Source organism: Elephas maximus, chromosome 10 (assembly GCF_024166365.1).
Source record: "Elephas maximus indicus isolate mEleMax1 chromosome 10, mEleMax1 primary haplotype, whole genome shotgun sequence".
Lineage (NCBI taxonomy): Eukaryota > Metazoa > Chordata > Mammalia > Proboscidea > Elephantidae > Elephas > Elephas maximus.
In genome coordinates, this window is record NC_064828.1 from 9,369,244 (window position 1) to 9,394,763 (window position 25,520).

Sequence of the window (25,520 nt, forward strand, 5' to 3'; positions counted from 1 at the left end):
TGTGAGTTAGGCTAGAGGCTTCTTCTGACTCACGTAGCTGCGTGGGCTGATAAACCCAAGATCAGCAGATCAGGTGGCACACCTCTGGCTCACAGGCTATGGAGGCTGATGAATCCCAAAGATTGACAGGTAAGCTGCAAGTTCAAGCCCTAAGGACCAGAGGTCAGAATGACGAGGCAGATGCAGTATCCAAAGTGAGCAAAAGCCAGTGATCTTTGCCAGAAATTCCACATATATTGGGTGCAGGCCACACGCTCATTGCACATCTCATCATGGAGGTGATTACATGATTACACAGCTGCCAAATTATATCATAACAAGCAAACCACTGAGAATCATGGCCCAGCCAAGTTGACACACAACCTTAACCATCTCAGTTCTCTCCTTGTTGACTTGTACAAAACTCCGTAAACCACACACAATCCCTAAATGAAGACAATTATAGTCATACTTGTGCCTAACATTATGCAACTAACACACATACAAACAAAAATGTACTTACCATGTTTATGTCTCATATTTTATAAGGGAAGAAAACAAAAATATTTGGTCCACACATACAAGGAAGAAATACTCATAACAATTACACTCCTTGTTTCTGCAACTGGACACATGGTCGTAGCTGGTATTTAGAACTACCTTCTTCCACCACCCATTTCGTATTCCCCTTACTCTCAGCAAGCACCTCAGCTGGTCGTGGTTCTTTGCCTTGTGAAGTGACCCAAATATTCATTCCTGAAGGGTCTGGGCCATAAGTAGTCATGTCAGAATTGGGTTACTGTAGTTTTTCATTGACTTTAATCATAGGGCTAGGTAGTACTAAGAGATGCCCCAAGGGAACTCCTGTATCCCAGATATACTCTTCTTTACCTCCAATATGAAACAGTGATCTGATTTGCTCTTGGTAATCAGGGCAATTACACCAGTCAATACAATAACTCCCTTCTTGCCTTCTTTGCCTATTGCTCCAGAGGCATGGGGAGACCAAAGTGGCCTAATGGCGTCCTTAACTTCCAGTTCAATGGAATCAGTGTTGTGTCTCCCGGTGAGAGCATTCCTGTCTTTGGAACTAAGATCTCTAAACCCTCAGAGCATAGGGTCATGAGGATAGGAGGCATAGACTACTCTGTTCATTACTGTAACTGTACTCACTTTGTCAACTGAGTGCTGCCACTGGCCCCTAACAGCATAGGATTCCATCAGCCCATTGTAGTTAGGTATCTTAATCCAGTTATAGCAGTTCCCACTGTCAAGTCTGACTTAAATAGCAATCACAGCAGTCTTCAAGGATTCTGGGACTCCTTCACAAATTTGTTTCTCACCGTTGTGGTAAAAGGTGTGTCCTACGAGCCTCCATGTGTGGGTCTTTCGGTCTAACTTGATAAATCCACTCTAGCATGCCAATTTCCCTAAGCCTTTGGATTCCTTATTCTACAGTATACCAAGTCAAGTCTGGTACTTCGATATGATTTAGTGTAGGCCTCTGCATAATCCATGCTTCAGCAACCCAACCAAATAAACTGTTAGATGCTTTCCTAGCCTCTCCAGCAGAAACATGGCAGAATCTGTGGTTAGTGGGCCCATATCAACAAACTCAAACTGATCCATCTTTATGTTACTTGCACCATTATCTCACACCTTTAACAGCCATTCCCTGTGTGTACACATTAGAAAATTCAAGCAGTTCTTTTGGATTGCAGTGTACTGCCTCCTGGGTCATGATTTGTACTTGACCTTTTTGAGCTCACTGAACTTAAGTCTAGTTGTAGGTCTGGAAGCAAAAATGTGTGATAGGGATGTGCCCTGAGAATATTCAGCAAAGTCTTGTAAGGCATCTGCCTCAGGTGATGCCCCAGGCAATGACTTAGGTGACTCCCCAGGGAAAGACTCAGACAAAGGCTCTGTGGACACAGCTGGGTTAATCGCATCAGATGGGGGTGGAGGGGCCAATGGTTTTACTGGAGAGGGTGCATTAGCAGACAAAGATGGAATAATCTCTTCAGATGGGAGTGAGGGCTAGTTCTGTTGGCAGGAGTGATTTAATGGAATTTAGGGGTTGAGTGTACCCAGCTTCCTGATTATCTGCCCATGTGTCCCCATCTCAAGTTTCAGGACCCCATTTCTTCCAAATCAATGCCCTCACTTTAACTTCAGACATCATTTGAGGTTGGGTATTCAATTGGCATTGTAATTCAGTCACTCTTATGATAAGACTCGGGGTTTGGTTTTTGGCAATATCAGCTCTGTTACTAGAAGAAATACGGCTTTCAGTGTGGGGTTGCGGCAATTTTGAGGTTGTTTATGCAGTGCTTGAGCTTGACTCTGAAGCCCAGAGCTCATCTCTTTCTTTAACCACTTTGTCTAGCAAAAGCAGGACCAACCAACCAACTTCATTATAGTTCTCATTTCCAAAAATTTGTAGAAAGGTATCAAACATGTATTCACCCAGGGCCTTGCCTCTCACCAATATCTGATCTATTGTTGGTGATATTTTGCATATTTCTATTGCTACCTCATGCCATGGATTATCAGTACCCTCTTTTCTACTTGAAGCTGAGTCATCAATATCTTTTAAGACTAACCAGATTGAGAGCAAATTTAGAAATTTTAACCTTACAATTTTGTTTCTGTAGAACCAGCCTCAGTACCAAATGTCTTAGGCTGGATTCTCTAGAGAAGCAAAACCAATAAAGTATATGTATGTGTATATATATATATACATATATATATATATAACGCTGAGCTTTGTGTATATATACACACACATACACAAACACACACTTGATGGCAATGGGTTTGGCTTGGTTTTATGTATCCAAACCAAACCCATTGCTGTTGAGTCAATTGTGACTCATAGCAACCCTATAGGACAGGGTATAATTGTCCCATAGGGTTTCCAAGGAGCGCCTGACGGATTCAAACTGCTCTTAACCACTATGCCACCAGGGTTTCCATATATACTTAAAAGCTTTTCTAATAGGGCTGAGAATTTGCATTTCCACCCCAGATACACTGAATCAGAATCTACATTTTAACAAGATCCCCTGGTGATTCTTATGTATAACTTCCTGGAACCCTGTTAGAAATGCAAATTCTCAGCAGGGGTTTGAACTGGAACAAATTGGCTCGAAGCCCTGTTTTCTAGGACTTCAAATAGGGATCATGCTTTATAAGTGGATACAGATTGTCTCTGAGACCCGTAGTCACCATCCATTATTGCCTCCAGGCTCCAGCAGAGCTCTGGTGGAGAAGTACAAGTTTAGTTAAAGGAGAGGGAGCTTAGACACTGAAAAAGTGCAAAATCTTGCTAATTTATATTTACAAAAGCCCAGGGAGCAGGTATGGAAATGGTTTATAAGGGTGTTGGGCCAAAGATTATCAAATACAAAGTTGCATGGTATGAGTGCGTTTACCTGGAATTTAGGATTTGATGTGTTGGCTAAAACAGGTGACTGTGGGCCTGATCTTAAAGGCGACCTACAGTTAATGAAGTGGAGATGGTGGATTTCCCAGGTATAATCTAGAGAAAGGATTCGGAAGACTCAAGGAGATCATAATTTTGGATTGAAACTACTATGTGTAACCTGCTCAGCCATCTGCTAACCATACTCCCAGGGCTTTCAACTGGTTTGTTCTGGTTTGAACCCCTGCTGAGAATTTACGTTTCTATCCCAGATATACTGAACCACAATCTACCCCTTAACAAGACCCCCAGGTGATTCTTATGGATAATAAATTTTGAGAACCACTTCTCTACTAGTAAGAAGCCCTGGTGTCACAGTGGTTCAAGCAGTTGACTGCTAACCAAAAGGTCAGTGGTTCTAATCCACAAGCTGCTCTGAGGGAGAAAAATGTGGCAGTCTACTTTCATAGAGATTTACAGCCTTGGAAATGCTATAGGGTGGCTATGACTTGGAATTGACTTAACAGCAGTGGGTTTTGCATTGGCTGTACTAGTGGTTTTCAGGATAGGTCCCTAACCACCAGCATTAGCATTGCCTGGGAACTTGTTAGAAATGCAAATTCTCAGAAGGGGTTCAAGCTGGTACAAACTGATTTGAAAACCTGCATACTCCCTAGGAAGGCTTGGAGGACCCTCCTATCTTTAGAGCATTAAAATAAAATTATTGGTAAGTAGAGCATCACTGCCTATCAAAAGCTCTTTGGAGTGTGTCCTTCAAAGGCCACAGATGATCATGAAAGATGCCAGCACATAATTAGGCTCAATTGCAGTAGTAATAATTGGATCATAGAGTAGTAAAGGCCAGGTGGTAGCACTTCTCCCACCACAGGTGAATCAATTTTCATAATAAGTGATTAACAGAGTGGTATGTGGAGTGTTCTGATTCCCAAGCTTCAGTGTTAGTGACTAATCAGTTGATCAAGGGAGGAACTCCTAGGAATTAAATAGAGGAGCATCCTTGTTGTTGGTGTGTGCCATCAAGTCAATTTCAACTCACAGTGACCCTATATGACAGAGTGGAACTGCACCATAGGGTTTTCTAGGCTGTAATCTGTGAACATATAGCCAGATCTTTTTCCTGCAGAGCCATGGGAGGGTTCAAACCTTTTGATTAGTAGCTGGGCACATAACTTTTGTGCCACCAGGGCTCCTTCTAGAGGAGAAGCCTAGCCTTAAATAAACAGATAAATTCTAGGTATAGTAGGCAGACACCTGGCTCGATCATGGTGGTGATTCACAGGCTCATACCCAGTTTGCAGACCTAAAGCTCCTTCATTTAGAAAGAGTATGATTTCTTTGAGGAAGGAACCCACAATGTGGCTACAAGTACATGGTGTAATTTTTCCTCCAAGCCTTCTCCAGAGGAATCTATGGCCATTTATGAGGGTACGAAGAAAGGAAAGGAGAAAGGTAAATTTTCAGGTTTTGTACAAGTTATTAGATACTGGCTTAGAGAGAAAACTAGTTCCTAACCAACGCCCTTCCTTGTATACCATCATGGTCACTGGAGCAAGGTATGCCTTATAAAAAAAAAAAAAAAAAAAAAAAACCACTGCCGTTCAGTCAATTCCGACTCATAGCGACCCTATAGGACAGGGTAGAACTGCCCCATAGAGTCTTCAAGGAGCACCTGGCGGATTTGAACTGCCATCCTCTTGGTTAGCAGCCATAGCACTTAGCCACTATGCCACCAGTGTTCCCATGGCTTATAGGTGTTAGATAATAGAAAGCTTTGGACAGATTCCATTTCAGTATGAGAAGTGGGACCACAGACACATGTATGTTTATTTACCTTGTTCTGGTATGCATACTGGGAATGTATAACCCTATCTATCTACCTACCTATCTACCTGCCTACCTTCTACCAGAGAATAGCCTTGATTCCTGTCTTCAGTGTAGGAAAGAGTTCAAACACTGGGACAAAAGTGCCAAACAAGCAAGGGGTTTTATTAGTTAGCAGACGGTTAATAGCAAAAGTACACTTGACTAGGGAGCATCAAGCGGGCTGCTCAGAGGGAGAGCCTGAGAGCCCTGATTGTCATTTTCTTAGGGTTTTGTACCCTTTTTTTCTTATCTCTCCCTGTTAACATTTAACAGCCAAGTCAGAGATCCCTGTAGAGACTATTCCCTTGGCTTATCATTTAATTACCAAGTTAGGGACCCTATCAAGTTAGGGACCACTTCCTTGGCTTAACGTTTAACTATGCAGGGACCATGTTATTGAGGAATGTCAGTACTCCATCTCTTCCTCCTCCTGAGTGCAAGCTCTTCCCCTCCCCCTTTACATACTTCCCCCATCAAGTGTCATTCTCCCAAATCTTTGGGGTTGTTGAAGAGGGATGGTCTGTCTTCTGTAGATACTTCTTGCTGTCATTGGGGAGTAGAGCTGACCCTAGGAGAGGCACTTCTTCCCTGGTGGGGGATGGGGCGTTAGCTCGACTTCGGGAGCCGAGGATGGAAGCCTTGGGCAGGTTGATCCAAAGAGCTTTCAGGACTTGTATTATTTGACAAAGTCTGAATTGCAGCCATTTTAATTGAAACTTTTGTAACCTGGAGGATATAAAATGAGTTAGTATTTTAAAGAGGCAGGGCCCAAATAGTAAAAGAAGGATCAAAGATATTAAAGGGCCAAGGAATGGTGTTTTCTTGGGGCCCTTGGTCGATAGTGGCGAGTTTATTGAAATTGGTAGGTTTTATTCTGTAGGCTTTCATTCCCTCAACCAGGCACACTAAAATGTGGTGTTTCGTCTACCTGCCTCTTTCGGTATTATAATCCCATCTGGGCCTGGACGTGAAGTCCCTGGGAACACTGACTGCCCAAGGACATGGGAGAAAAACGATGAGCCTTGGTTCCACCCAGAATGCTATATAAGCTTGGGTCCCTTGCTAAGTGGTTGCAGAAAATACTCCAGCCAGCCACCACTGGAGAGCAGCTGCTCGCCCGTGTCAGTAAGTTTCCTGAACGTATGAATCTGGAAAGGGCTATGTGTCATTTCTTTGGATTATCTGCCAGGATGCACAGTGTGGGTCTTTCCTTGCTGGGGCTGTCCCCCAACATCTGTCCATTTGCCTCATTTCTGGCAAAACAGATCTAGCTGAAGGATGGTATGGTAATTTAGACTTCCCTGTTTTGGCCAAATTTCTCCATTTCCCAATTTATATTGAGGCCACGTGGTGTTACAAAAGACTAATCTCTTTTTCTTCAGTGTTCGAGGGTCAAACCTGTCCCATTTTTGAGGATACATCCCAGAGGCGAGGCCAGTGGTACTGAGTTTTGGTTTCCCATCTGGAAAGGAACAGAGTGAGTCATAGGGGATAGAACATCTCCTGCACCCCTTATTTTAAATCTCTGCCCGGAGAAGACATACCTTCTCAGGCCTGGGCTTCCAGAATTAACTACACAGTTTTTTTTTTTTTTTACTGTGTAGCCCGTTCTGAAGTTTCTTGCCTAGAAACTTTCTACTGCCCTTGTCTGGGAAGTCCTCATTTCATTGGCAAACTTTACTATCCATTGAAGCTGACACCTTGATTGTCTTGCCCCAGACACGCCACATGATCTTGGGGGGGTCTCTTGGAATTGAGCGAAGGAGATGATTTAACATTTGTGTGTGCTGCTCTTCTGTCCATACCCAAGTCGGGGGGTAATCTTATTATTTTCTGGGTCCTTCCCTTACTTTTCTCTGCAGAACCAACAAACCCATTCCTCACATCTGCCGCTCTCTGTATACTTTATGAATTGTTTCTGCACACTGAAAGAGGGACTCAGGGCATGAAGAGCTGTCATAAAGTAGACTCCTGTAGCCCACTTCTTTGTATACTCTCAGACATTCAGATTCTTTGTAAGGGGGGTAACAGATATAACTTTAGTTAGTCTAATGAGTAACCTTAAGATTCTTGATTCAGTGAGGCTGACCAGTGTGTCCCTATTCATTCTTTTATGTCATGAAAGCAGGAGGAGCTGATCAAGGAAAGGCTGTCTGTGTTTAGCTTCACAGTGGCTGTATAAACAGGAAAGGGAGAGAGTTCCTTTTCTGGAACAATTATCCCTTAGCCTATCTCAAATACAGCACTGATCCCTTTTGCAAAGCACACACGGAGGATACAGATGTAAGTGTGTTATCCAGAAGTTGGATGGGGCTGAGAGGTGGAAAAGGTAGATGGGTGACTGGTCACTTAAACAGACTTGCTGACTTAGTATGACTATTGTTGAGGTTAGTGGGTGTCAGGTGTTCTGGGCTGAAAATGTGCTGCTTTGTGAGTGAGACTCTTAGAGGGTGTGACCCTTCAAGTTGGCCGGTGCTTCTTTTACATGTCTCAGTTTCTCTCCCGGTTGTCTAAGAGGAGGGCTCGGAGCACTGGGAGGCCAACCCTTATGTGCACATCCCCAGATGAGCCTGATTGTTAATTAAGTGAAGTTGGAAGTCCTTGTGCGGTCCCTGCATGTCTTGGGTTTGATCCAGACACCTAAGCATAAGTGGAGGGAGGAAATGCCCCTTTTCTTCAAAGTCTGAAAGAGCCAGACACTCATTATTACCATATTCCTGTTAATAGTCAGACCAAGTACAGACAAATCTTTCTAGCACCTCTCAGACCTTTCTCTTAGAAGAAACAAAACACACACACATACACACAAACACACACACACACACACAGAGGTAGGGTACCTCAGCCCAGGGTTGGAAAGGAAAAAAAAAAAGAAAGCCCGTGCTCTGAGGTAGACTCACCACTTTCCGGACGAAGGAGGAGGAAGTCTTCAATACCAGTCAGGGCACCAGAATATGTTACCGGAGAGAATAGCCTTGGTTCTTGCCTTCGGTCTAGGAAAGAATTCAAACACTGAGCCAAAGAGTGCCAAACAAGCAAGGGGTTTTATTAGTTAGCAAACAAAGGGTTAATAGCAAAAGTACACTTGACTAGAGAGTGTCAAGCGGGCTGCTCAGAGGGAGAGTCTGAGAGCCCCTATAGTCATTTTCTTAGGGTTTTGTACCCTTTTTCTCTTATCTCTCCCTGTTAATGTTTAACAGCCAAGTCAGAGATTCCTATAGAGGCTATTTCCTTGGCTTATCATTTAAGTACCAAGTTAGGGACCCTATCAAGTTAGGGACCCCTATAGGGACCATTTCCTTGGCTTAAAGTTTAACTACATAGGGACCATCTTATTGAGGAATGTCACCACCCCCCATCTCTTACCTACCTACTTACCTACCTACCTCTCTCTCTCTTTCTATCTATCACTGAGTAACTGATAGAATTCCACACTGGTTCCCTGATTCATGAAATGAGAGCTATTCTTTTGCTTTCTACCCCTAGCAGAAGCACCATAGCAAACTGAAAAGCAGTATCACTTCCTGAAGGAAGTGAAGAAAAGTAAAACGCTTGAAAGTTGTGGAGGTGGTGATTCCAACCACATTTTATCTAAATTGTCTGCTTGTTCAATGCAAATGCTAAATAGACCTTATGGAGTGAATATAGATAATTTAAACATGGTCATATTAAGTCTTAGTCTGAGTTCCTACAAAAACCAACTTTGAAACAACGTGAGTACAGCTGGTTTATAGGAGAGGTGATCTCAGAAAGCACCCATGCAGGAATGGGCTAATTGAGATAGGGTATTATCATTTTAGTGTGAATTAATTAGGAGGAAGTTACTGCTATGGGCACCTGGGGTTCAGTTCTCTTGGGGGATCATTTCAAAAGCCATGTAAAACATGACTAACAATTGTCTGCCAAGAGACTGGAAAACTGGAATGTTTCTTTACCAACTCCTGCCCCTAATAGGTTGAGAGTTGCCTTCCAGTGACACTAAGTCCCTGACATTTCTAGGGTATAAACTGCCCTGTGCATAGGCTGAAGAAGCTCTTATGTTCCCACGGAAAGCAGGAAGAAAAGCAGATAAATACTTGTGTTTAATTGGAAGCTGTCAGTGTGCACTAGAACTGCAGCTACAGGTAAACTCAGAGGTGGGGGAAGGAGACATAATGTGGCATATCAACAGCATCTGTTATAGGTGATGATGCCAGTAAAAATGATCCAGCCCCTGCTATGAAGCTATTGACATAAGAAATATATTATTTTCTATTTCAATCAAAAAGATGCTCAGACTGATAAACTAGCTTCTCTCTCCCCCTACCTCTTTGCCCTAAGGATACCCACAATAACTTCCTCAACTCCTTTAGGCCTTTAGAAAACAAAACTAAAACTCAAACTGTCTCTGACTTTTAACATCTTTTGCCTTTTATATTTAAAACAAATCAATAAATAATAGGAGACCAATATCTCTGAGGCAAGGAATTGCCTAAGGCCTGACTACCTTATTGAAGAAAGCAAAAACAAAAGAAAACCTGGAAATATACAAGGTGGATATACACAAATAAATATTTAAAATTGCAAATTGATTTTAAATGTTAATTAAAATGTTAATTAATATTTACGATGCTAAAATATACATTTTTCCCCTTCCACCAAAGTTCTCCTAAGAATGATTTTCATTGTACCCTCAAGATTTGACTGGGCATGATTTTCACATATCACTAATAAATGCATACATAAGCCTTTAGTGGTGACAGGAAAATATCACCCAGCTGAATCTTGAGAATATGTCCAACAGCTTTATATGCATAGAAGGAAATAAGAGTCCACATTTATTAAATGTTTGCTCTGTTCCAGGAATTGTGCTAACTACTTTACATGCACTAGCTCTTTAATCCTCACAAAAATTCTGAGGCAGGTACTATTATTAACCCCATATTAAAGTCTTAGAAACTGAGGATCAGAGGTCAAATGGTTTGTCTAAGTATGTAACTGGAAAGTGGCAGAATGGGGCCTTGGACTACGTTCTTTGTCTCTATAACCATGTTCTCTCATGCTGCTATGGTTACCCTGTATACGGAGGTGTTTGTGGACCCCAAACCCAAGGTGCTTGGCATGAATAAAATAACTGGCTCTGATCATTTTGAATCAGACTACATTTTGGCCTAGAGTCTCTACTTCTGCTCTTCTTATAAGACAATTTAGCGTCTTGAAAAGTTTAACCGTTTGTAACACAAGAGAAGCAAGGGTCAAATTTTTAACTTGTGCTAGAAATTGTTTGTTAAAAGATGTTTGTCAAGAATGTTTATGCAGTTTGTCCTAAGGAGAATAGTTTTAGTCAACATGTCCCAGATGGTTAGGAAATAGAGCTGATAATGTTTAGCAAAGATGGGGCCTATAATTATCTCGTAACTGTATAACCAAGATAAGGTCAACCAAATCTCAGTTTTAATTTTCTGTATCCTCCAAACTGGACTTTATTCACTGAGATCTTTGCTCTGTCTCTGTTGACTCCTTGTAAATCCATAACTAAGGTAGAAGCATAAGCTTGTTACTCTAAGAAGAAAAAGCAATCATGCAGCTGTTATAGAAAGTTGACTCAATTGTTCCCCAGAATGTTAACAAATAGACTTACTGATGTTAAAAAAATTGTTTAAGAAAGATTATAATTTAACAAACCCCTTGTAACTTTTGCCATGTACCCCTCTTTGTGCCTGTAAGGATGGAGTCTTTACTCCACCCAATAAAAACCTCACTGTCCTGCAATTTTGAACATTATTGTACCCTACTTGGGTGCTAGCAGAGCCCTAGTGGTGCAGTGGTTAAGGGTTGGGCTGCTAACCAAAAGGTTGGCAGTTTGAATCCACCAGTTGCTCCTTGGAAACCCTATGGGGCAGTTCTACTCTGTGCTATACGGTTGCTATGTGTCTTAAGACTGTGGATGGTGCTGTTGGTGGTAAGTCAGTGCAGAGAGAGGTGGGGGAGAGAAGGAAAGGAAGAATGGATCAGGAGTGCATCATCTAGCCACACAAGTTTTCTGGGGCACAGGCTAAGGCCCAGGCAGGTGTCTTAGGGTGGGTTCTCTAGAGAAGCAAAATCAGTAAAGTGTATAAATATATACATAGAGAGAGAGATTAATATTAAGGAAATATTAAGTTTTAGAAGCTGGAATGTCCCAAGTCCATGGGTCAGAATAGAAGCTTCTCCTGATGCAAGCAGCCACTGGGGTTGGCAAGCCCAAGATCAGCTGCTCGGATAGCAGGGCTCTTGTTCACAGGCTGTGAAGATTGACACATCCCAAAGATTGACAGGCAAGAAGGCAGGTAAGCTACTAGCTCAAGTCCCAAGAACAAATCAGATCAACAGGAGCCAGCTGCAGGATTCAAAACAAACAAAAGCCCACAAGCCTTACTAGAATATCCACTTACATTCAATGCCAGTCACACATCCAAGGAAACTCCCTTTCAACAGATTGGCTACTCACAGCAGATCCCATTATGGAGGTGATCACATAATATTAAATCTCATCATGGAAATGATCACACCATCGCACGACTATCAAACCACTGAGATTCAGGACCCAGCCAAGTTGACACACAACCTTAACCATCACGCATGGGATGGTCTCCCTTTTGACCTACATTTTTCACACCCCTAACACAGGGACGTGCTGGTATTGTAGGCACAAGAGAGTTGAAGCCAGGCAGATTTTCATCTCCTTCACCTAGGCCTTGGGTCTTGGGATACTCTTCTAAAAAGCAGAAATGCAGATACAAGCCCAGTAGGCTCCAAAATAGTACCAAGCATCCTTTAATTTCATCTCACCCCAGCCAGTCTCAGATGGAGGATGAATGTATTAACACTTTAGAAATATACAGGGTACATATAAAGGCTTAATTGTCACTTCAGCTGGCCTGAACACATTGACTGCTCTGTGTTGTCACCACCTAGACACAGCATACAGGCAGAGAGGCCTGTGCTATATTCCTAGAGTCCTGGGTGCTAACGTCTATCTATTTTATATCCATATGAAAAGCATAGGTATGTTTTTGTCAAAATTAAACTGGATGTAGTTTTCACAAGCATTCTTAGAAGGACAAAACTTATGGAAGTGACAAATTGCTCTTCAGTTCAGCCCTATTTGTTATTCTTGTTGTTAGGAGCCGATGAGTCAGTTCCTACTCATAACAACCCTACGTACAACAAAATGAAACATTGCCTGATCCTGCACCATCCTCACAATATGTTTGAGCCCATTGCTGCAACCACTGTGAAATCCATCTCAATTTATAACTAGAAAAAATTTTCTGGGACACTAATAGGCATTATTATTCTTAGGCACTGGTAATAGTTTCTACTCTCTCCTGATTTTATATCTTTCGATGCCTTTATAGATATTTTAATGAAAATTTGAGAGAGGGTTTATCAGGTAGGGCTAACCTAATAGCACTTTAATCTGTAAAGATCAGCTATAAATTTAAAGACATCTAAGCAATAATGTGAATGGAATTTAAAAGAGACAGGTAATTGTGGATCACTACTAAATCAGTTCAATATAGAAAAGAGAAGCACATGGCTAATATGACCAGTAGGGTAATTAAAACAAAGGGGAATACCCACAAACAAAAAACGAAAAGACAACAAAAAATAGTAGGATGCAAACATTTAGGTTAAAATAGTGAGAAATTGAAAAGTAGTCGAAAAGGTTTGCCAAAAATCACATAACTTATTTATTCTCCATTAAATGGAATAAAATATTTTGTGTTTAACTATATAGATATGAATTAATGTAAAGTTAACAATTGCATCCCCCACGTGTCTGTCAGTTTGTCGTAACATGGGGGCTTGCGTGTTGCTGTGATGCTGGAAGCTATGCCAATGGATTTCAGATACAAGCAGGGTCACCCATGGAGGACAGGTTTCAGCTGATCTTCCAGACTAAGACAGACTAGGAAGAAGGACCCGGCAGTCTACTTCTGAAAACAATCAGCCAGTGAAAACTTTATGAATAGCAGCAGAACATTGTCTGATATAGTGCTGGAAGATGAGCCCCCCAGGTTGGAAGGCACTCAAAAGATGACTGGGGAAGAACTGCTTCCTCAAAGTAGAGTCGACCCTAATGACGTGAATGGAGTAAAGTTTTCAGGACCTTCATTTGCTGATGCGGCATGACTCAAAATGAGAAGAAACAGCTGCAAACGTCCATTAATAATCAGAACCTGGAATGTACGAAGTATGAATCTAGGAAAATTGCAAATTGTCAAAAATGAAATGGAATGCATAAACATCAAGGTCCTAGGCATTAGTGAGCTGAAATGGACTGGTATTGGCCATTTTGAATTGGTCAATCATATAGTCTACCGTGCCGGAAATGACAGCTTGAAGAGGAATGGTGTTGCATTCATCGTCAAAAAGAGCATTTCAAGATCTATCCTGAAGTACAACGCTGGCAGTGATAGGATACTATCCATACACCTTCAAGACAAGTTAATAAGACTATTATTCAAATTTACACACCAACCACTAAGGCCAAAGATGAAGAAATAGAGGATTTTTATCAGCTGCTGAGTCTGAAATTGATTGAACACGCAATCAAGATGCACTGATAATTACTGGTAATTGGAATGTGAAAGTTGGAAACAAGGAAGAAGGACCAATAGTTGCAAAACATTGCCTTAGTGATAGAAACAATGCCGGAGATCGAATCATAGAATTTTGCAAGACCAACCACTTCTTCATTGCAAATACCTTCTTCCACCAACATAAATGGCAACTATACACATGGACCTCACCAGATGGAACACACAGAAATCAAATCAACTACATCTGTGGAAAGAGATGATGGAAAAGCTCAATATCATCAGTGAGAACAAGGCTAGGGGCCGACTGTGGAACAGACCATAAATTGCTCAGATGCAAGTTCAAGCTGAAACTGAAGAAAATCAGAGCAAGTCCATGAGAGCCAAAATATGAACTTGAGTATATCCCACCTGAATTTAGAAATCACCTGAAGAATACATTTGGCGCATTGAATACTAGTGACTGAGGACCTGATGAGTTGTGGAATGACATCAAGGACATCATACATGAAGAAAGCAAGAGGTCATTGAAAAGACACGAAAGAAAGAAAAGACCAAGATGAATATGAAAGGAGACTTTGAAACTTGCTCTCAAACATCAAGCAGCTAAAGCAAAAGGAAGAATTGAAGAAGTAGAAGAACTGAACAGAAGATTTCAAAGGGTGTCTCAAGAAGACAAAGTAAAGTATTATAACGACATGTGCAAAGAGCTGGAGGTGGAAAACCAAAAGGGAAGAATGCGCTCGGCATTTTTCAAGCTGAAAAAACTGAAGAAAAAATTCAAGCTTCGAGTTGCAATAGTGAAGAATTCCATGGGGAAAATATTAAACTACACAGGAAGCATCAAAAAAAGATGGAAGGAATACACGGAGTCATTATACCAAAAAGAATTAGTTGACGATCAACCATTTCAAGAGGTAGCAGATGATCAGGAACTGATGGTACTGAAGGAAGAAGTCCAAGCTGCTCTGAAGGTACTGGCGAAAAACATAGCTCCAGGAGTTGGTGGAATGTAAATTGAGATGTTTCAACAAACAGATGTAGCACTGGAGGTGCTCACTCATCTATGCCAATAAATATGGAAGACAGCTTCCTGGCCAACTGATTGGAAGAGATCCATATTTATGCCTATTCCCAAGAAAGGTGATCCAACCGAATGTGGAAACTATGGAACAATATCATTAATATCACATGCAAGCAAAATTTTGCTGAAGATTATTCAAAAGGGGTTGCAGCAGTATATCCACAGGAAACTGCCAGAAATTCAGGACAGATTCAGAAGAGGACGTGGAACCACGGATATCACTGCTGACGTCAGATGGATCCTGGCTGAAAGCAGAGAATACTAGAAGGATGTTTACCTGTGTTTTATTGACTATGCAAAGGCATTCGACTTTGTGGATCATAACGAATTATGGATGACATTGTGAAGAATGGGAATTCCAGAACACTTAATCGTGCTCGTGGGGAACCTGTACATAGATCAAGATGCAGTTGCTCGTACAGAACAAGGGGATACTGAGGGGCTTAAAGTCAGGAAATGTGTACGCTAGGGTCATATTCTTTCACCATACCTATTCAATCTGTATGCTGAGCAAATAATATGAGAAGCTGGACTATATGAAGAAGAACAGAGCATCAGGATTGGAGGAAGACTCATTAACAACCTTCCTTATGCAGATGACAGAACATTGCTTGCTCAAAGTGAAAAGGACTTGAAGCACTTATGAATGAAGATCAAAGACCACAGCCTTTAGTACGGATTGCACCTCAACATAAAGAAAACAAAAATCCTCACAACTGGACCAATGAGCAACATCATGATATGCAGAGAAAAGATTGAAGCTGTCAAGGATCTCATTTTACTTGGATCCACAATCAACAGCCATGGAAGCAGCAGTCAAGAAATCAATAGATGCATTGCATTGGGCAAATTTGCCTCACAGGACCTCTTTAAAGTGTTGAAGAGCAAAGATGTCACCTTGAAGACTAAGGTGCGCCAAACCCAAGCCATGGTATTTTCAATTGCATCATATGCATGTGAAAGCTGGACAATGAATAAGGAAGGCTGAAGATGAATTGACGCCTTTGAACTGTGGTGTTGGTGAGGAATATTGAATATACCATGGACTGCCAAAAGAACGAACAAACCTGACTTAGAAGTACAACCAGAATACTCTTTAGAATCAAGAATGGCAAGACTGCATCTTACATACTTTGCACATGTTGTCAGGATAGATCAGTCCCTGGAGAAGGACATCATGCTTGGCAAAGTACAGAGTCAGCAGAAAAGAGGAAGACCCTCAATGAGGTGGACTGACACAGTGGCTGCAACAATGAGCTCAAGCACAACAATGATTGTAAGGATGGCGCAGGACCGGGCATTGTTTCGTTCTGTTGTGCATAGGGTTGGAACTGACTGGCTGGCACCTAACAACAACAATTGCATAAATACGTTAATGAAAATTGCATTCTACTTTCCAAATAAGACAGTGATAATAAAATGAAAGTAACCTGTACATGAAAACACCTAATAAAAATGGAGTAAAAAAGAAAACTAACAAAAATGAAATCATGAAATAAGATCACATACCAGAACATGTTCCATGATTATAATAAATGACTTAAAGCAACAATCAAAAATGTCAAAATACCCAACAGACAGAAACGACCACATAAACCAGAGACTACATCAGCCTGATACCAGAAGAACTAGATGGTGCCTGGCTACAACCAATGACTGCCCTGCTGACAGGGAACACAACAAAGAACCCCTGAGGGAGCAGGAGAACAGTGAAATACAGACCTCAAAGTCTGGTAAAAGAGACCAGACTTAATGGTCTGACTGAGACTAGAAGGACCCCGGAGGTCATGGTCCCCAGACCTTCTGTTAGCCCGAGACATGAACCATTCCCAAAGCCAACTCTTCAGACAGGGATTGGACTGGACTATGGGATAGAAAATGATACTGGTGGGGAGTGAGCTTCTTGGTTCAAGTAGACCCATGACTATGTGGTCAGCTACTGTCTGGAGGGGAGATGAGAGGCCAGAGGGGGTCAGGAGCTGGCCAAATGAACATGAAAATAGAGAGTGGAGGGAAGGAGTGTGCTATCTCATTAGGGAGAGAACAACTAGGAGTATATAGCAAGGCGTATATAAATTTTTATATGAGAGGCTGACTTGATTTGTAAACTTGCACTTAAAGCACAATAAAAATTTTTTAAAAAGGCAAAAATATTTTTTCACATTTAATTTAGCAAAACAAAACCAAAATAAAAATATGATATATATAAAAGCAAAAAGACACCCTAAAGTTAATAAATGAAAGGGTGAACAGTTTTCAATTCAGTTTCAACAAAAATGCCAGCCATATTGTTATATGATGAGAGCCAATTTGTTATAATAAAAAGTGCATATGATTTACAAAGTCATGACAAATAAATTAGATTCCAACGACATAAATGAAAAGACAAAAACCAAAATGCTTTTAGAAATACCATGAGGAAATTACCAAACACCTTTGAGAAAGATTTTTTCTTCCTATTTTCTGCCTGTTACCTATCTAACAACAAAAAAAAAACAGTGCCATATCTAGTGAGTAAAAATTAAATAAAGACCAAAAAAACCCTGGAATATTAGTAAGAATTATGGATTAAATTGCATCTCCCCAAAAAATGGCTTGTCTATGATTCCCGTATTGTGTGATTGTCTACCATTTTGTCATCTGATGTGATTTTTCTACATGTTGTAAACCCTAGCTCTATGACATTAATGAGGTGAGATTATCAGCAGTTATGTTATGTTAATGAGGCAGGACTCAATCTACAAGATTAGGGTGTGTCTTCAAACTCTTTTGAGATACAAAAGAGAGAACCAAGAAGAGAGACATGGGGGACCTCAAGCCATCAAGAAACAAGAGTCAGGAGAATTGCACATCCTTTGAACCTGCTCTGAGAAGCTCTTTCACTGGGGAAGATTAATGACGAGGACCTTCCCCCAGAACAAAGAGAGAGAAAGCCTTCTCCTGGAACTGGGGCCCTGAATTCAGACTTCTAGCCTACCAGACTGGGAAAGAATAAATTTTTCTTTGTTAAAGCCATCCACTTGTGGTATTTCTGTTACAGCAACACTAGAGAACTAAGGCAATGAGATAAAACTAAAGGCCATAGTCTATATCATATCTCAAATAGATTATACTTTCTTTCCTTTTTAAGTATACATAATTCAAATACAAGATGTTCATAAAATAGGTTAATAAATTTCTATGTATGCCATATATTTCAAATAAGATATATTCCTTACATAAAATGACATGCAGGTAAATATTCTAAATTTAAACTAAAAACAATGAAATGTAAGAAAACAAGTTAAAAACTCTTCTAAATAAAAATTGGGTCAAAAATTAATTAAAAAAACTATAAAAGAAAATTAAAAAATAATGAAATGCAAATGCTACATGCAGAAATGAAGGTGATAGAAACAAAGAATGTCTTAGGAGAAAGGCATAACTTTGATTGTCTAATTATTAAAAACAATAGGGAAAATACATTAAGAATGAAACAGTTAAGGAAAAAATAGTATTAAATAGTGAAGATGAAACCATTTTCTAGCCCTTCTTCTAGGTGGCTAATCCTTTCTGGAAAACCAAAGCACGATCAAAGGAGGAAATTTTCTAAATATTTGTGAACTCGTACCTCAGCTTGACCCATAGCCCTTCAAGGCCACACTTCCATGCACTTTCAGTAAGTTATCTCCCATTCTATGCACATTTAACCATAGGTTTTCTGAAAAACCTGGATTTCAAAAAGTATGCTTTTTTTTTTTAATTTTTCAGATGAGGCATTAATATTATAAAGAGGTCAGCTTTTCCAAAATTAATCTACAAATACAGTCTAATGTTAATCAAAAGTACATGACTGGTAAAACTTCCGGTTATTGTGATGTGAAGAGGTTCATGATTCCGCTTGCAATGTAAAAAAAACAAAGAAAAGAAAATCAGCTACAGCAACAAAAACAAAAAACCTACCAAGAATAAAATTGGCCAAAATACTAAAAACCATCATTTCAGGTTCTGGGAAATTGAGCACAAGCAGTCAACAAATTGGAAAACATTTATTACCGAAAAATCACAGGAGCTTTGAGTAAGAACAGTTGGAGTCTGTGGTCTTCTTGCCTGAGGCTGCTCTTATATGACTCTATGCTACCACTAGTAGATGAGAATAGTAATTTTACCAGCATGTAGTTTGCCAAAAAAAGAGAAGCTTTATTGCCAATTGGGTGGACTCAAATCTAAAGCTGTGGGGCAAAACACATGGCTTTGCTAGTTAAAAATGGTGGAATAGGTTGGGAACAAACTGTAAAAGCCTGTAGCTTTGCTAGTCTAATGATTCAGTCCCTGTTGAGGAGAGAAGCAGACCAGTATCTCTTTTAATGGATATATCATAGAAATAAAAGACGCATAAAAAGAATGATATATGCTCTCTAGGCAGCCCAGGGTGACTGGAAAACTATGAAGGCACAAGAAAGAACTGAACAAGTACAGTAAAAACTGAAGGCAAAGGGAGACAAGAAAGCTGGCTGCAGCTCTGACTGCATTCCCCGGTCAATATGCAGACCTGCTGATATAGTGAAGAAGCTTTATAGACTCCAGGTATTTGAGCATAATCTTTGCGAAACGCTTTGGCTAATCACTAAGCCATGCAGAAACACAGGTGATCCTCTAAGACACCAGGCTAAAAAGTAAATAAATAAATAAGAATAAAAATAAATTCAAAATAAATAGCAGAGCAGAGACATGAGTGGCTGCACATCATAGGGAAGATAGATTCCACAACTTACGTCCAGGGAGTTACTAAAAGAAAAGCAATAATCTTCAGAAAGATAAAACACAATCCAATGTCACAAAATAAATAGGAAAGTGTGGCTCACTCTAGGGGGGGAAAAGTTAATAGAAACTGACTCTTGGAGGACCCAGATGTTGGATTTAGCAGATAAATATTTCAAAACAGCTATTATAAACATGCCACAGAAATAAAGGAAAATATGATAGATATGAGTCATTAAGATCTTCATAGGGAAATGGAAACTATATAAAAAAAAAGGTGGAAATATTCTCGAATTGAAAGCTACAACAACCAAAATGAAAAATGTACTAGATGAGCTCAAGAGGAACTTTCATATGTCAGAGGCAATAATCGATGAACTTGAGGATAGATCAATATAACTTGTCCAATCCAAAAAACAGGGGGGAAGAAAAAAAAAAGATTAAAAGGAAATGAGCAGAGCCTCAGAGACCTGTGACATGATCAAATATTCCAAGATACATGTAAAGGGTATTACAGCAGGGGAAAAGTAATAAAATGGTGCAGGAAAAAAAATATTTGAAGAAATAATGGATGAAAGCTGCTGAAATTTAAATTAAAAAAATTAACCTACAGATTCAAGAAGCAAAGAACCCCTAGTAGGATAGCCACCAAGAGAGCTACATGTAGACAGTTCAGACTTCAAGCCACTAAAACTTAAAGACAAGGAGAAAATCATTAACCTAATTTAGGTGTCCACCTCAAGAAGCTACAAAAAAAGTAAATAAATAAAATAAACTTACAGTATAAGGAAAGGAATAATAAAAGATTAGAACTTAAATTTGTGGAATGGAAGCTAGGAAAAGATTTAAGAAAATCAGTGAAAACAAAAGTTGTTTCTGTGAAAAGATCAGTAAAATTGATAATCATTTAGCTCGACAGACCAAGATTTAAAAAAAAGAGTATAAACTACCAAAATCAGAACTAAAAGGAGGCATAGCTACTGGAATCAAAAGGTTGGAAGGGAATGTTATGAACAACTTGATGCTAATATATCAGACAACTTTAGATGAAATGGAGAGATTCCTGGAAAGATGCAAATTACGGAAATTGGTCCTCCTTATGTCAAGCAAAGTAACTGAATTAGCAATTATAAATCTTCTTTCAAAAAATAAAATAAATACCAGATCAAATGGCTTCATTATTAAATTCTATCAGAAATATAAAACCAAACCCAGTGCCATTGAGTCAATTCCGACTCATAGCGACCCTATAGGACAGAGTAGAACTGTCCCATAGAGTTTCCAAGGAGCGCCTGGTGGATTTGAACTGCTGACCTTTTGGTTAGCAGGAGTAGCAGTTAACCACTATGCCACCAGTGTATACCAATCCTACACAATGTCTTCAGAAAACAGAGAAGAGATAACTTCCCTACTCATTTATGGGACAAGCATTGCTCTGATAACAAAATTACCTAACCATCTCAAGAAAGAAAGTGACACACCATATACCTCATGAACATAGATGCAAAAATTTTCAATAGAATTATTCATCATGACCAAGTGTGGTTTATCCCAGGAATGAAGAGTTGTTTTAACATCTGAAATCAGTAATGAAATACACTATATTAATGGAATAAAGAACAAAAACAATATGATTATAATAGCCTTAGGAAAAGAATTTGACAAAATTCCACATCCGTTTGTGGTAAAAACTTCTCAACAAAATGTGCTTAGAAGGAAATCACTGAGAGACAGTTGCGCATTAAGTCTCATGCATTTCTGCATATCTTGCAAGAAAGTCACTGATTGTCTTTTTGTTTTGGATTATCTTTTCAAGGATGTTTGTATAGCAAACAAACCTGAAAAATAGAGAAAGTATCTCCTTCCAGAATAGACAACAGGGATCTTTACACATACAATTAAGAATAAGTCTCTCTCAGGAGCAAAGGTCAGGCATACTTTACTGCCCGTTATAAAATGTTTGGGCTTCCTTATATCAGGGCTCTTTTTGGTGACATAACCCCCCGCACGTGTAGGCATCTATCACTTGGCCTTCTTTGCATCTTCTTCGGGCTTGAGGCACTAGTGCAAGGCAAGCTGATACTTTGGCAACAGCTATCTTTGTATGTATAGGGTCACCATGAGTCAGAATCGTCTTGACGGCACTGGGTTTGGTTTTTTGGTTTTTTATCTTTATACCTAATGAGGTCTTTTGTCTCTGAACCAGGAGTCTCCTGCCAGCACCCATAAAACTGTGGGAGGCTAATTCATTAGCTTGAAAATAGGGTAAAATCTCAGACTTTTACAATTCTTTAAAGGAATTTCTTCAACCTGATAAGACATTTACCGATAACTTACATCTACCGATAACAATACCATTTTGTTATATTTCCTATATATTTGTCCAAATCTCTTTGAATTTCATTTCTATTGCCAGGAATTATCCTAAAGATTAATTCAAGAGACAAAAAAACATATACATCAAGGTGTTTATTTTAGGATAAGCACAAAAGAAAGGGAAACAACTTAAACATTCTATGTTGGAATAAAAACTCAATAAATTATGGCCTTGCCACATGATGGAATATTATAATATCATTACAGAATTTTGAGTACGATGTTGCTACATGGAAAAACATATCTGTTATGTTGCTAAGTAGATGAAGCATCATAGATAATGATCATTTCATCTAGGGTGAAATTTACTTGGAGATACTGATTAAAAATATAGAGTCCTGTCCTCACCTCCCAGAGCCGCTAAGTTAGAATTCTGCATTTGTATAAATAAGCACCGCTTGTGGTTCTGATGTGTATAGATAATTCACAATGAGATCTGATTATATAATACTACATATACACGAGAAAATAAACATTTCTATGCACTTGGATAAGTCATGAATTCAACAAAAAATCTCAATAAACTCTTTTATTCTCTGGTCATCATGCTGTGTTTCGATTTAAAATAAATCCTGACGGTATACCATCAGGTGTAAGGAATCCATCAAATTATTTCCACTTGTAGAAGCAGGAAGTTAAAAAGTTCTTTTAATTTTTGAATTACTTGAAAAACTTGCATAAGGTTACAGTTTTTTAGCAATTTTTTTGAGTGGTGGTGGTTCTGTTAATGTGAGAAAGACAGAAAGATACAGGAGAAAGGGGCTATAATGATTGTGGAAGGTGTCACAATAGCTCGCTTAAAAATCAGAATTGGTTACATAATTTCTGAGGCCAAGTGTAAGATAAAAATGCAGTTCTCCTTGATCAATAATTTTGAAGAATTTCAAGACATCGACAGCAGAACATTAAACCAGGCATAGGACTCTTCTAAGCAGAGGGCTTTGTGTGACTACCCAGATTGCTGCAACTGGTCCCTCATTAACACTCTGAGAGCAAGGTACCGTTTAAACAATAAGTGTAGTCTAGCTTGTCATGTACTCACTGTCATTTTTACGGAACCGTTATGCATAGAGTTCTGAACGAGATTGCAAATGGTAAGTCTTTATAAAGGACGTGCATTTTTCAAGCACTCTTCCCTCAGGTGACCTAATTACTACATCTCTTTTTCAAACCTAAAACATTTCTTGCATAGTTATTTAAATGCATCCCATGGAAATCTCTTTGCTTCCTTAAATAATCTTTTAAAAAATTTGAATAGCTGTATAATAAAATCCTTGTAAAAAACAAATGAGTATGAAGGTAAGGCAAATAATATATTTTAGAATGTTTGAGAAGATAAAAGCCATTTTTAGTCATTTGCTGAAGTTCCCCCCTCCATCCTCAATTATGCTAGGAAGCAAAGAATATTTTGGTGTCTCAGGAGTATTCATCCTCAGATTTGAACTTTGAAACAAATTGAACTCTCTCAAGTTCCTTTCACTATAGTATTCTTTCCAGAGAAAGGAGACACTTTTCTCATTCACTGTAATGTTAGTTAAGTTTTCTCATTTGAGTTCTTCTATCACTGGTAGTAAATGCTGGTGTCCTCTGAATATGTAGTGTTGGCAAGTGTTTTCTAAATGCTGGAGTTAAAGATCTTTTACAGTTCATCTGAATATTAGGTTTTAAAAATCAGATAATGAGATTGGTTTACAAAAATAATAAATAAATATACACTGTCTTTCTTTTTTTCCCAACGTATGCTCAGTATGAGACTTGTAGAGAGAGTCTGGCTTTCAACTGTAACGGCTGTTCCTGTATCCATGAGTATCCAAGGAGACTGTCATGGCAATGCACAATGGGTGCCCTTTTGTGTTTTCTTTTTTTGAATTATTTCTGTTTTTGTTCTTTATCCCCTGTAGTAAAATGGATAGTGAAGATATAAATTGACAAAAATAAACAATAAAATGTAATTCTACCATCACACAGTTGTGACCACACTGGTGGCAAGAACTAACATTTAAAAAAAAAAAAAATTTTATAAGGCATTAAATTTAAATCACATCAAAACATTCTTACAGTCATCCTATGAAATAAGTATCATTCCCATTGCACTGAAGAGGAAACAAGCTCACAGAGGATAATGTCAACTTTGTTAAGGCAAGAGTATTTTCTTTGAACAAAACCTGAGTCTTCAGCCTCCAGATCCCAGGAATCCCTCACACCATAGAAATTCAGAGTGGAAGTGTATGTAAGATGCCTCACCTTCACTATCTGGTTCCCTCTCCTTTGCCTCCACCCCCATTATCGCCATACATTTCATTATCCCTGGTTCCATCATAGCTTGTCATTTACATACATTCTCTGCCCCGAAATGGAACTGTCTACATCACCTTCATTATCTTTGCTCTGACAGAATTGCTGTTTATTTATGAACATTAACTATTCTTACTTCATTCAATATCCAAGTCTAATCTCTCTAGAATTATTGTCTAAATCCAAATCATGTATGGATCTGTTAACATGTAAGAACACAGTTTCTATTAAGTGCTGGGGAAGCAGGCAGTAGTATTGGAAAGAGAATGACTTGAGAGGCAGAGAGATCTGAGTTTACTACTTACAAGTGGTACGATAGTTTACAAGATATACTATATTTCAGCTCTTCAATGTTTCCATTTCTTCAACGGAGCTAATAGCTACCATACAGAGTTTTATGAAGATTAAATCAGAAGTCGTATCTAAAGCGCCAGAATGATTGACGTATAGTAAGTCATTAAAAAACATCATCTCCCTCTTTATGTCTTTTCTATTGTACGTCAGTGAACTCTCGCCAGCCTCAACACAACCAAAACATTTAAATCACCTGTTATCCTAGTTTAGCACTTTAGCAACTGATGTTCACTAAATGATTTAGTAATATTGCTGTATTTTGGAGTATATTTTAAACGAAAGGAAAACTTATAAGTGTACTTTACAATAATTTTTTTTTTTTCTAAAACTGCATATAAAGCAATGTTAGACTTCCGGCCTAATCAGAGAAACAATATATTTTCCTGGATCTGAACAGTGTTCTTTTTTTTTTTTTAACCAACATTAAAAAATCAAGATATTTCCAATTTCTCTTAAAACTATCACAAATTAATAACACTGGGTATGCCTTCCCTTAGGACAAAAGTTGACCAGCACGCCCAAGAAGCTGCCCCATCTATGTGGGATGTATCTCCTCCGTTTCTCTGCATGCCCGCCACAGCCTGCACCCAGGTGTGTTCACTCAGTCACCTGCTATGTCACTATGTGCCCCTAAGATAATTGTAGCATGGGGGTGTTAGGGTGCATGGTTTTTTTTTAAATTTTTTTTTGAGTGATTTTAGATTTACAGAAAGGTCGTAAGACAGCACGCAGAGTTCCTATTTCATTTTCTGTAATGTTATCTTCTTACATTCCTGTAGTACATTTGTAAAATCTAAGACTCTGGCCCTCCTGCCTCCCT